At 30.8% G+C, this 12,771-nt stretch overlaps 2 protein-coding genes across 3 annotated transcripts in view; one reads left to right on the top strand and one right to left on the bottom strand.

The window, feature by feature from the left end:
* The window catches only part of LOC106715926, a 28,102-nt gene extending 19,147 nt beyond the window's left edge, over positions 1–8,955 (bottom strand). Inside the window, exon 1 of the mRNA XM_014509309.2 lies at positions 8,859–8,955. The gene's annotated coding sequence lies outside the window, so the exon portion shown is untranslated. The remainder of the gene's footprint in view (positions 1–8,858) is intronic.
* LOC106715924 (coiled-coil domain-containing protein AGAP005037) overlaps positions 1–12,771 on the top strand; it is a 173,137-nt gene that overhangs the window by 137,776 nt on the left and 22,590 nt on the right. The window lies entirely within an intron of this gene.

Raw genomic sequence — 12,771 nt, 5'->3', positions numbered from 1 at the left:
AATAGTTCCCCGAATAAAATTACTCGATATCATGTTACTTTTGTTCTCAAATTTAAAAGCGCAATATAAATTCCATTTTCAAATCCTGCTACGTAACAAGAGGATGGAAGCTAGACAAAGGGTTTTGTTTCGCGCTACTACACGTCTAACGCGACAAAATTGTTCGACTTTCAACTTACTAGAAATGAATAGTTTAATGACTTAGTTTTATATGCTTGCATTTTATTAAATTTTTTTTTACAAGATTTATTTGACACGCCCAGACTTGGAGTTCTTCTGACTATTGATCTTCAAATATTTGAAAAAAAGGTACTCGTAATGTCCGCTATATAACTTTTATTATATTCGAACCTCTTTGACTACTAAGAATAAATTATTTTCCTATACGTTTCCGTGGTATTACCTCCATTCCCTATTACTTATGTCTGGTAATAGCTGGTTTTCTTTGTTTTAATATCTTATCTATGAATCGATGTTATCATTTAATTTTTCAATTCCCAGTAAACATCACAGTCTCATACCATTAAGGTTTTAATATTTCTTAAGGATGTTTCTACACTACACAAAGTAGTAAAAAATAAAAATTATGATAAAATGGTCGATAATAAATTGGACGATATTTTTAAAATGGAATGAAAGATGGAAAGAACTGATTGGAATCAAGAATAAATTTGTCGTGATTCGGTCCAACTTCCGATAGCAGTGAAACTTGAAGGAAATAATAAAAAGTTTTAATTTAACCACGATTTGAGCGATGCAGTAATTCCGTGGCTAAATACAATTACATTAAGTATAGTGAATAATGACAGAGAAAGTCTTATGATATGAAATGGGGAAGTGATTTAAAATAAATTTATATTGTAAGTGTAGAAAAAAACTAGAGACAGCGTCTTGTTTTCTACACGAGCCGGAAGATGTAATAATGTACCATACAGACTTGATTCACAACAAAAACAAGTGCAAAATGGTAACGGAAATATGTATTCGAATGCCTGTAATCCTCTTACATATAACGAATTTACAAATCTATTTACAATTAACAAACAGGGCAAGCTAATAAAAGGCTTATTAAAGTAGAAAGCATAGATATTGTTCAATATGAAAGTTATTTTAACTGAATGTTAAGGCTTTGGATAAATCTTATAATGTGAACAGGAGTGATGATTTTACAAATTTATCACCTATTTACAAATATGTAATTTAATTACTTGTCTCAATATTCATCCGGACGAAAAAAAAATCACTAATTGAAAACCTTCTTCTTTGTGAACTCGGTTAAAATGAAGAGCGATCAGAGTTTATATCCAATACTGTTTCATTTATGTTAATTGCGTTTATATTTCGAGCACTGGTCGATCATTAGTTGGGTTGTACGAAAGCCGTAACTACAAGTTAGTTAAACGCGACATTGTAGTCATTATCTCACCAACATAAAAGTGAAAGTCGCCTCATAGTTTTACCGGTTGTAACTGAATGACGCGCCGACTGTGTCACCGGCGCGGCGCGTTCATCGTGATCATTTGTTGTGTACGATACAAAAATCACTGCTTTCTTTAACTTTATAACAAGACTATGATTTATCGTATATGGAATATTTCGAGTTTAATATATGCACGACTCGTCTTTCTAAATCTATTTTTTTGTAATTTTTTTTTTTCATTTTCCGTTTTTAAATGTATGCAAATAACATCCGTACTAACAACTATGTTATACAAACAAGTGATCTATATCGGTTGATTAAAAAAATTTGTTGGAATTTAATGATCAATCAATGATTTACCTTGGGTTTCTGAGAAATCTCCGTTTAAAAGATATTATCATCTCCGTTTGGTCAAAGGCAATGACAAAGACGACGATATTTTTTATAAAGAGATTTTAGTGTCAGAAGTCCACGGTTAATAAGCTAAATTGACAACCTACAGACCCTGTCGATACCAGTTTAATGGTTACTCAATACATTATAGAGTATTTTATTTAATACACTTTTGACAGTACATTTTTACATCTAAAATATATTTATGTTTTGCTTAATGTTCCTATTATTTTCTAGTAACATTGATACGAACAAAAAAGTCACTTTCTCTTGTTGTGGTAAATTTTATCAATGTAATAAATCATAGGTGATTACGAAAAAGTCGAGAAATCCTTATTAAAGATCTTACGAAGTTAATTATGTGTCAATTTTTTTTCTAGTCTATTCATAAATGTCTTGAAGCAATCAGACAGTAATACGTCCAATCGTTTATATAATCTCCGTTTTAACAATTAGACCGATACGTGCGCCTGCTCGCTTTATACTTTGATGCACTTTCGATTTCGTATGAACGCATTGGTTACATAATAATGTATTACACTCTGAATAACGAATTTTGTTAATTTTTAGTGCAATTTCTTATTATTACACAATTGACTCAGCAGGTTATTTTTTATATTGAATAAGCTAGCATATGACCACGATCCCACTTGATGAAATCTATGGTCTAAAGGTAGTACGCGCTAGCTTTGTAAATGCCTATTCATTCTACTCTTGAAGGCCCCCACGTCGTACTTGGGTGATGATGTTTGCGAGCATATTTTTATGTATGCGCGTTTTTATGTGAGTTATTGTGGGCGTCCTTAGCCTAAACGACTGAAGTGATTTTCACTTGTTAGGTGTCCTTCTTCATAGTTTGGTTATTAAAATAACTTGTATTTCAAATACCTACTTTTATATCTATTCTCTGTTTAGTTTCAAATCAATAAGTCTATGACAAAATCTATGACCATTCCTTGACGAGAAATGGAATGACATCTCATTAATCTCGGTTCGCCTATTTCGGCGACAAGAGGTGACCATGGAAAAGATACATAAAATACAAACATATTTTTTATACGCGAAAAAAACATTGTACTTAGGTCGGGTAAAAATATATCAATTTACGTAATCATTAAAAATGAAATCGAGAGAAACATCTACATGTTCTCGTAAAAATATAATCTCACAATGCAAAGGCACCTTGTTATTCGGTATCAAATATCTTTGAATAGTCAGATTCCAGTCTGGCGTTTGTTAATAAACGTACGTGTGTTCATAACAGCGAACATTGATATTATGTTTTTTTCTAGATACAAAAATAAATTTCTTGTATAACGGGAACGTCTCTAGTTGTCTATGTCATGTCTCGATTACGAAAGAACCCCTTAACAAATTAACAACATAATGTATTAATAGCAACCGTACTGGTTTCATTTAAGTTTAACAAACATTTTCATTCTAATCCCAGAAAAAGAGCTTTATGTTATTTAAAAAAACAAACACTAACGTAATATTCTAATTTTATGTCAATATCTATCAAGAATATGCTAACTATAAATGTTTAAAAGATTTTCCGGTTCAAGTTTAATTGCTTTCCGGTAGATAAATAAAAACAATTCAAAGCAATCAGTATTAATATTACAAACTTAATTTTGATGGACCTCAACTAGTATATTGTATGGGAGTCCGGACAATATGAATATGCATGAATGATTTGTGACGAACGAAACGTTCATCGTTTTGCATAACAACGTCACATGTTTACATCCAAACTACGAATGGACCGGACTTTATTCCATAAAATATCAATTTGCTACAAACACGATCTGTCAATCACGTACACACCAGTATGACATTAGAACGTTAATCTGATCAAACATATACTATTAAGTTTCGTCTTACGACATTAGAAGTGAAAGCAAAATACTAAAACGAAGTAGGTACCCAACAATGAAGTCTTAATATTGTTATAAGCTTTTAATATTGAATAAACTAGCGCTTTACCATCACACTTATATGATGATGAGGTTGAAAATGGTGATATCATAGTGATGATAATATCTGACCAAAAATTGGTGTGTTATTTTTTTGACAAATATTGCTCAAAGTAAAAACGCTTTCATGTTTGATGAAAAATTTTGCTTGCCCTTTGACGGCTTTGATAGTCAGATTGAATGATGGATATTTTTGACAATATTGATTTTATGACCCGAAGGCTTGTCGTTGTAACGCATGCCCGGTTCAGCGAGATTTATTGCAGAACAAAAACCCGTGACAGGCTTTAAAAGATATACTAGATATTTAGGTATACGGATTGCATTGTGTCACTACGCTCCTACCTGATAAATTGTACAAAATCACAAAGTAATTCGAGTTATCCATGCGCGAAGTTAGACGTTAAGAGTTATCTAGTAATTTTGTTTTTAATAATATGCATTTAAAAGTAGTTAGTATTTAATAAGAATACTAAGAAGTGGTTTTATTTGCATTACCATCAACCTACCGTCATAAGAAAAAGTAGTTCATTATTTTACATTAGCTGAATGTCTGAAAGTTTTTTTTAATTGTGTAAGTAATGAGTAACGGCATTTTAAATAGTCGAGCATTTTTATTTTTAATTAGAATTGGCCTTATTCTGCAAAGTTAAAGGTAGAGTTTAAGTTTTTTTTATTCATGCCATGCGTTCTCCATGTTCGCTTTGAATATAATTTTCTATTTATTTTACAGCTTTCTGTCGCTTTCTGTATACATGTTCATTTACAGCTATATATGTGTACGACTGGGTTACTTTTTCATTTGGCTTACTAAAATGTGTAAAATCTGTCAGGTTTAAAATTAAAAATAAGCATCACCACTTATATAAACCTACCTAAGAATTTTTTTTATTGCAAATAAAATATTAATGTGAGATAAGTCTCACTAATTGGCAACCATTTTGAGTAACTTCAGACGGTCGAAGAGCCTTCTTGTTAATTTCTTGTTAGAAGCATTTCCAATGAAATCTAATATCATACGAGTAATAATACTCGATACGTTTGTTATGGCATTTCTCTAGAAAAAACATTCACCGGGGTAACATATTAATTATTACACGTTCTGTTTAAACTAATCTAGTTTTTTCCATCGAAAATTAATTGAATCTCTGTAAAAGGATTTACTCTTTCAACATTTTTGTATTGCAATATGTTCTGAACAATTTCGTTCCATTTCAATTGGCAAGCGAAAAATGGAATTTATTTCCATTCCGTTAATTTCTGATGTTCTTAATTATGTTTTTATTTCTTTTCCAATACAACGTATCTGTATTATTCAAGATGTAAAAATTAATTAAATTTCTGAATGCATTTAATTCTTAAAGCTGCTAACAAAATGGAAACTCTTCTAATGTTATGTTAAATGCTCATTTATTAGATAAAGAATCTATGTTAATGAGTTTTTAACATGTTTGGTTAAAACAAGTAACAGCATTGTCTACTTCATATACTTTTCTTTGTTTTACGAACATTATTGTCTACTTTTTTAATCAGAGATTTTCAACCATTTTTCTGGATTTTTTTTAAATATTTTTATGTGTCGGTGAATCCGCTACTGTTACATTTCTTCTTCGACTTTTTTTCAACTTAACTTTTTTTTCGTACTCGAGCGGTTAAAGATATGTCACCGAAAAATAGTGAAATATATCGAACTAATTGATTCACAAAAATGACGTATTATAATATTTTTGTGGTTGTTAAGGTACTATACAGTTGTAAAGATGGATATGAGTTTATCGTGAATAGTGTCAATGTTCACGCGGCCGCTTACCTACAAGATGGATCGATCAAGTCAAGGAGATGTCGTCCACAAAATTTTACACCGATGTGCGACCTGGACAGGAGCCGGTGAACGCATATCATCTGCTCTAGATGCAACCATTCACATGCTGACAACAATCTAACAAATGAGGGACTGACTTAGAGAGAATATCAGTATAAATCTACCAATGAACATAATAGAATTATGGTGACGCTGCCCTCGGTAGCGGTAGTGTCTTGACAGTAGTTATTTGAATGCACTAACAGCAGAGTAATCGACGTCAGTGCGTTAGCACAGCTTTTGTTATAATAACTATAAATAGCAAAGCGCGAAGTCCAGTTTAATTACAAATAAAATAGTCAAAATGTAATTGCGTATAGGATAAAAAATTAATAGTGGATAACATTATGACAGATACGTGGGTTTAGCCGGAGCTAGACACTTAAGTGAAATTACATAGAGTGCGCGACTTTACGCTTTCGTAATCATCGCTTCCGCATTTCTGGCGCGGAGTAGGGCCCGATGATTTGTATTCAAAGTGCTGCGCTCTCGTGCTATTCAATACTAAGTGTTATTTTCTAACATTTTATATCTCCTGTTTACGTGAGACTAATACATTTTCTGTTCAATTGAACTAAATACACGCTATGTGTTTTCGAAAGAAATCGTATGAAACGTTTAAGAATTGTAAATCATGTAACTATCGCTTCAGTCTTAAAATAGCCGAACCTTACTTGTCTTGTATTTCAATTATTAATATTAATAAAGACAAAGTCTAACGGTGGTACTCAGTCGGTAAGTGGACTCTTAGTGAAGATTAAGTACGGTAAATAATACTAACTAACCAATTAAAGAATTTGAAGTATCAGTTGTTTTAACATAATCTTATGTTACAACAAGATTACGAAAAAGTTATTTTAAAATGTTTTTTTTTTTTTAGTTTTCTAGGGCACAATCCTTTTTTAGTGTTATCCGAACATCCTACGAGGTTACATCAGAAACTGTCTAGTGCTTTAGGAATCAGAGACAAGCACACAAACATACATTTTGATTTATGAAATTTGATAAAATGCGCTTGTACATTCGTAAAACCAGGTTATTACCGGCTCACGTGATTTCGAAATTTCCTCTGCGTTTACGAGTCGATCTAGAATTCAAAAAGGCACCAAAGGCCTTTCCCGTTTGCCTTGTACCACTTTGTTATATAATTAATTTATTTGTGTAAAAATCAAGGAACAAACAATTTTTAATAGTATATTTTTTATGATATAGGTTGTTGACAAAGTCCGGGCGTTTAAAAATTATTTATTTCTCTAGGCCACTTTGTATTTATTAACGATATGCTGTTGTATTATTCGGATAGTTACGAGTTCAATCATGATTATATTATTTTTTTTTTGTTACGTAAGAAAAAAAGCCATTTATGATTATTTTTCTTCCAAATTAAAGCACCGCATTAAAAACATTTTTATAAAGACTGAAGATTGACTAAAAAAAATTTTTTCATTTAATTCTGAACAAGAGCATCATAGTCATATTACTTCTAAGGCTGATTATGACGCCATTTATTAACGAATTACAACAATTTACGAAGGACGTTTAAAAATCTATTTATTACTAGCTTTTCCCCGCGACTCCGTCCGCGCGGAATAAAAAATAGAAAACGGGGTAAAAATTATCCTATGTCCTTTTCCTGGTTCTAAGCTACCTGCCCACCAATTTTCAGTCAAATCGATTCAGCCGTTCTTGAGTTATAAATGGCGTAACTAACACAACTTTCTTTTATATATATAGATATAGGTAGATAGATAACAAAATAAAACTTCATATGATTTAACTTGTCATGTTTGTTAACAATTAAGTGTTATATTTGACTTTTAAGCTATAACATAACTGGAACTTAAGTTATATAGCTGTTTAGGTTTACGTAAACGTTATGCATGACGAGAAGCAGATGTTCCAAGCGAAAGTGTATAGTTTCTTATTAACTGTTAGACGCAATAGTCACGTACGATGCACGACACATGTAAATAATACAGACTTCCTATAATAAAACCTATAATACTAACAAATATTAAAATTTCTAATGGATTTATGTTACTACCCCTTAAAATCGGTTCAAAGATTATTTTAATGGGGGGGGGGGTAGTAGAGAGTCCAAAAATGTCTCAATCACATTATTAACGATACGTCAGATTTTTTATTAAGATTGGGGATCGACATCGATTATTATTAGTCTCGGTATTTAACCATGAAATTAGACACATTTTCAAGGTTAAAAAAACGTTTAAAAATTATAACGTATTTCTTGTAAAGCAGCGGTCAAAACTATACATAACTATCGTTACATGGGGTGAATAGAAGTTACAGGTTGTATAGACATTAAACTAGAAATAGTTTCTGCACCATAATATTCTATGATTTTTCCTTAGTAAATCAACTATTTACTACACAGATAGAATCAATAACACAAATAGTATATACATTTATCAAAATTTTAATTTAATATTTTTGAAGATAAACCACAAAACATTTTTTTATATTTATCTTTGTTCTGCAAAGTTTTTTACTACCGATCGTCACTTGTTAATAAGATATTAGGCGTAGGCTTTCGCGTTGAACTGTGATTTAAATAAAGTTAAATTATCTAAAATTATAAAGGTGAATTCCTCAAATTCATCCGTAAGTTATTAATTAACTTACATATCAGTTGAATTTAGTAAACCACCCAAGTTAAAAATAAAACTGAAAAGTATGCCGCGAAACAATTGAAGTAATCTATTCGATTTTTTAATTTCAAATTGTATAAAAAGGCACGTTTAGGATCCTCATTACATTACAAATAATATACTCAGCTTAAAGATCAATATTCAGAGTATAAAATTTTTAATACTTATGATTACTACATGAACAATACTTATTGCTTATTTCTTGGTTGACAATATCAATATTAGAAAATTCAAATTCATAATGTAGCCAAAAATATTGTAAAATTAATGACAAATTCGCCAAATATAAACAAACTCGCCAAGCAGTAAGAGCACAGATATTTAACAAGGATATTAATCATCAATTAATAATTTCTATTACTTAAAAAATTTAATAAACAAACACTTTGGAGTGAATATATTATACATTCTTGACACTTGTAAAAAAACAATACTGCTCACGTTTTTTAACAAAATTTAGAGGCACAGCAATATTGTTGTAATACAGGTGTTACCACAATTATGATTCAGTTTTTAAAAAAAAATCTCAAAAGACTTACGACTGCTGGTTACGAAAGGGCACTCCAATAGTGACGCGCGTTCGCTACCACTTGTAACAGATACTGACCACCACCAACGATTGCTCGGTGGTCACCACCTTGCCCCACCTACCATAATATCTTTAAATCGATATTTCGTGTCGCGTGACATGAATATCGTATTTGGTAAGTGGTAACATGTCAGGACATTGAATATGTACCAAAACCAGATATCTAATTATCCATCATCTTAGCTCGAAGATTAGATTAATCTGGTTCAATCACGGTTACATTATGTCAGTTATATGTGAATTATTTTCTTATGTAAACTGTGACATCATTGACTAACAGTATTATTGCATTCCTTAAGATTAAATGATTAAATCTTAATATTATATTTAAGTGAATCTTACTAATATTATAAAAGCAAATGTTGAAGTTATCTCCGTAACGGCACAACGGATCTTGATGATTGGCACAGATATAGAACATAGTCTGAAAGAACACATAGGCTACTTATTATCTTTTTTTGAATACCGATAATCATAATGTTTCAACATTACCATTTTATATATAACTAGCTGTAGCCCACGACTATGTCCGCGTGGCATTAAAAAAACTTAAGTAATCTATGTGTTCTTTCAGACTATGTTCTACATCTGTGCCAAATTCATTAAGATCCGTTGAACCGTTCCGGATATACGTTCAAACAAACATCCATCCAACAATTTAAACATTCGCATTTATAATATAAGTAATATTAACGAATTGTTTTTAAACGTTACAAAAAAAGACAAAGAAATGCTCATAAAACCAAAGATATAGGCTATTATACAAAATTTAGATATTGTATTATGATCTTTGTGAATAATTTGTTATGATAATTCACCAGCAGGATTATCTGGTTCTCTTAAGCTCTCAGAAACCGAGCCGTGCTCTTCTGACTTCATTAATATTACTGGTATACTTAATTGAGTCATTAAGTAAGACCACGACCTCGAGCCCATTGTAGTTCCTCCTATACGCTGCGATGTCTGAGACTCGGACCTTAATGTGTTTTTTTTAATTTAACTTTTTTATTTCTGGATGCAAGTAAATGTTTAATTCGAATCGATCTATTGCTGTTTATACATTGGTTAAATTTGACACAAATTGAATTAATTATTATCAAGTAAAAGTAAAATTATTTAAATAGAATATTAATTACGGCCCTAAGTGTTCATGTTCAGTGTTCATGTAGACTTGAAAAATATAAACATTATAGTGTCTAAAATCGATTTTTTTCCAATGATGTAATTTATTCACAGCTTATTATGTACAAATATGTAGATTCGATCCATAGGCTTTCTACTTTCGCTCGATTTTAAATGTAAAATAGAATTGACTATTCCAAAAAAAAAAAAAACATTTTTTTTTAATATATTTCAAAAGTTTATCTTAATTAATTCGAATATCGTAGATGAAAATTTTTATCCAATTATTTATACGAATGTGGTAAATGTGGTATTATATATTACGAATTTAAAAGTGATAATAGTTTAGACAAAACGACATCGCGCAAACGCTCCACGATCGGATGTTTTTGCTATTTCGCCTGACAAACATATTTAACAATATATCTATAGACCTGAATGTTTATCAAAAATGTAATAAGCGCCCTCTGTAGCTGTGTAGTTTTTTTCCTGTATATCATTAACATCATCATCATCATCAACACTCTTTATCTGCCCACTGCTGGGCATAGGCCTTTCCCAATACCTTCCACGGTACGCGGTCCTCCGCCTTCGGCATCCAAAGACTACCAGCGCCGTGCGAACTGTGTTAAAAAAATTGATTCCGTATAACAAAAAACCAAATTATTGTCTCTGTGTGTCTGTCAGTCGGTTAGCAAGTCCCTAGTTTTAAAGGTTAAAAGAACACATAAATGAATTTTTGTACATATGTAGATAAAAAAAACAAGCAATTATTATTAACTACATGTATTAACATAATATACTCGTATACGATCGTCAGGTATCTTCTACACGTCTTCGGTACCGTGTTTAGAGGCGAATTTTTAAATTGCAATAACTTTGTTAAAACGCGTAGGAATAAAAAAAAATTTTGTATGGAAGCTTCTTTATGACCTTTCAATTTACGATGAAAAAACTTCACTGGAAAAATCGATTACTACAACTAGATAATTTTAGTAAAATAGGATTTTTCGAATTATTTTACTCCACTATTGTTAGAAAACAAAATATTTAAAGTTATAAGCTAATTATTTAAATAAAGTGTTATTTTTAATACAATTTTATTATGTTTGTATGAGCAAAGTGGAGGAAATATAATCACTGCAACGTCGAGCATTCAACGAAATGGAAATAAGAACTAGATTGAATGGAACGAAGGGAAAATTCAGTTTCAATGTATTTGAAATCTTTGAACGAAGTATAACATCTAGAGGACAATTTTCTGTAATTTAAATAAAACTTTATGAAACTTGCTCAACAGTTATACGATATGAAATATCACAAGATATGGAAGTGTATTTACTATTTTCATAATAATCTGCCGCGATGATATTTTATTTGCGTTTAGTATGACTTTATTTTATACTCACTGAAATATAATATAAAATTGAAACTTGTGTTGAAGAAATGGCGAAAACAAAACAAATCAACAACAATGAAGATAAAATTCACAAAAAAATATCATCAAGGCTTTACAATAATATATAATACTAGTTGTCGCCCGCGACTCCGTCCGCGCGCAGTTAAAAAAAAAATGAAAAATAGATTGTTGGCCGATTCTCAGACCTACTGAATATGCTCACAAAATTTCATGAGAATCGGTCAAGCCGTTTCGGAGGAGTACGGGAACGAAAACTGTGACACGAGAATTTTATATATTAGATTTATTATTATTTATTTATTTATTTACAATACAATAAAAACCTAAAATAGAACTATGTCCCACAAAATTATATAACATAATTTGTCTGTGGGATCAAAAAATTTAATTTAAATTTAAATTGATATAAAATAAAATTAATTTAGATGTAACAAGATTACATATAAATTACTGTCACTTACACAAATAGACAACTATTACACTTTCTATTTTAACAACTTTGTCTATTAATGTATTTTAAAAGATAATTACTTGAAAAGAGAGCAAATGTCAGTTTAGTATTCGAGCATTCCGGATGTGATGAATAAATAACTAAAGTAAAGAAAACCTAAATTTTTGATTTTTCTCAAAGCATTAATTTTTGCATAAAATTTGTACCATAAGTATAAATAACTAGTGATTGCTTATTAGTCGAAATATGACCATAATTCGTAAACAATTTTTTTTGTTCCTTGATCAAATATAGCAATATGCACTTTTCGTTCACATCCAATGTAAAACATGATAAACTGCGCGTAAACTCTTTAAAATATCTACTAAATTTTTGCTTCAAGTAGTAACATATTATATAAAGTCTTATCTATATATATAAAAGTAAGTCGTGTTAGTTACACTATTTATAACTCAAGAACGGCTGAATCGATTTGACTGAAAATTGGTGGGCAGGTAGCTTAGAACCAGGAAACGGTCATAGGATAAGTTTTTACCCCGTTTTCTATTTTTTTATTCCGCGCGGACGGAGTCGCGGGTAAAAGCTAGTATATATATAAAAGAAAGTCTTGTTAGTTACACTATTTATAACTCAAGAACGGCTGAATCGATTTGACTGAAAATTGGTGGGCAGGTAGCTTAGAACCAGGAAACGGACATAGGATAATTTTTACCCCGTTTTCTATTTTTTATTCCACGCGGACGGAGTCGCGGGTAAAAGCTAATATATTATAATTTCGAGAAATATAGTTACTAACTATATTATGCCGCGTTTCTCTTTTACTTAATGTTTCTCAACATGTAACCATTTTTCAAATCGGAGTGCATTTTT

This window comes from Papilio machaon, chromosome Z (genome assembly GCF_912999745.1).
Source record: "Papilio machaon chromosome Z, ilPapMach1.1, whole genome shotgun sequence".
Lineage (NCBI taxonomy): Eukaryota > Metazoa > Arthropoda > Insecta > Lepidoptera > Papilionidae > Papilio > Papilio machaon.
This window is presented reverse-complemented; position numbering and strand designations above follow the sequence as displayed.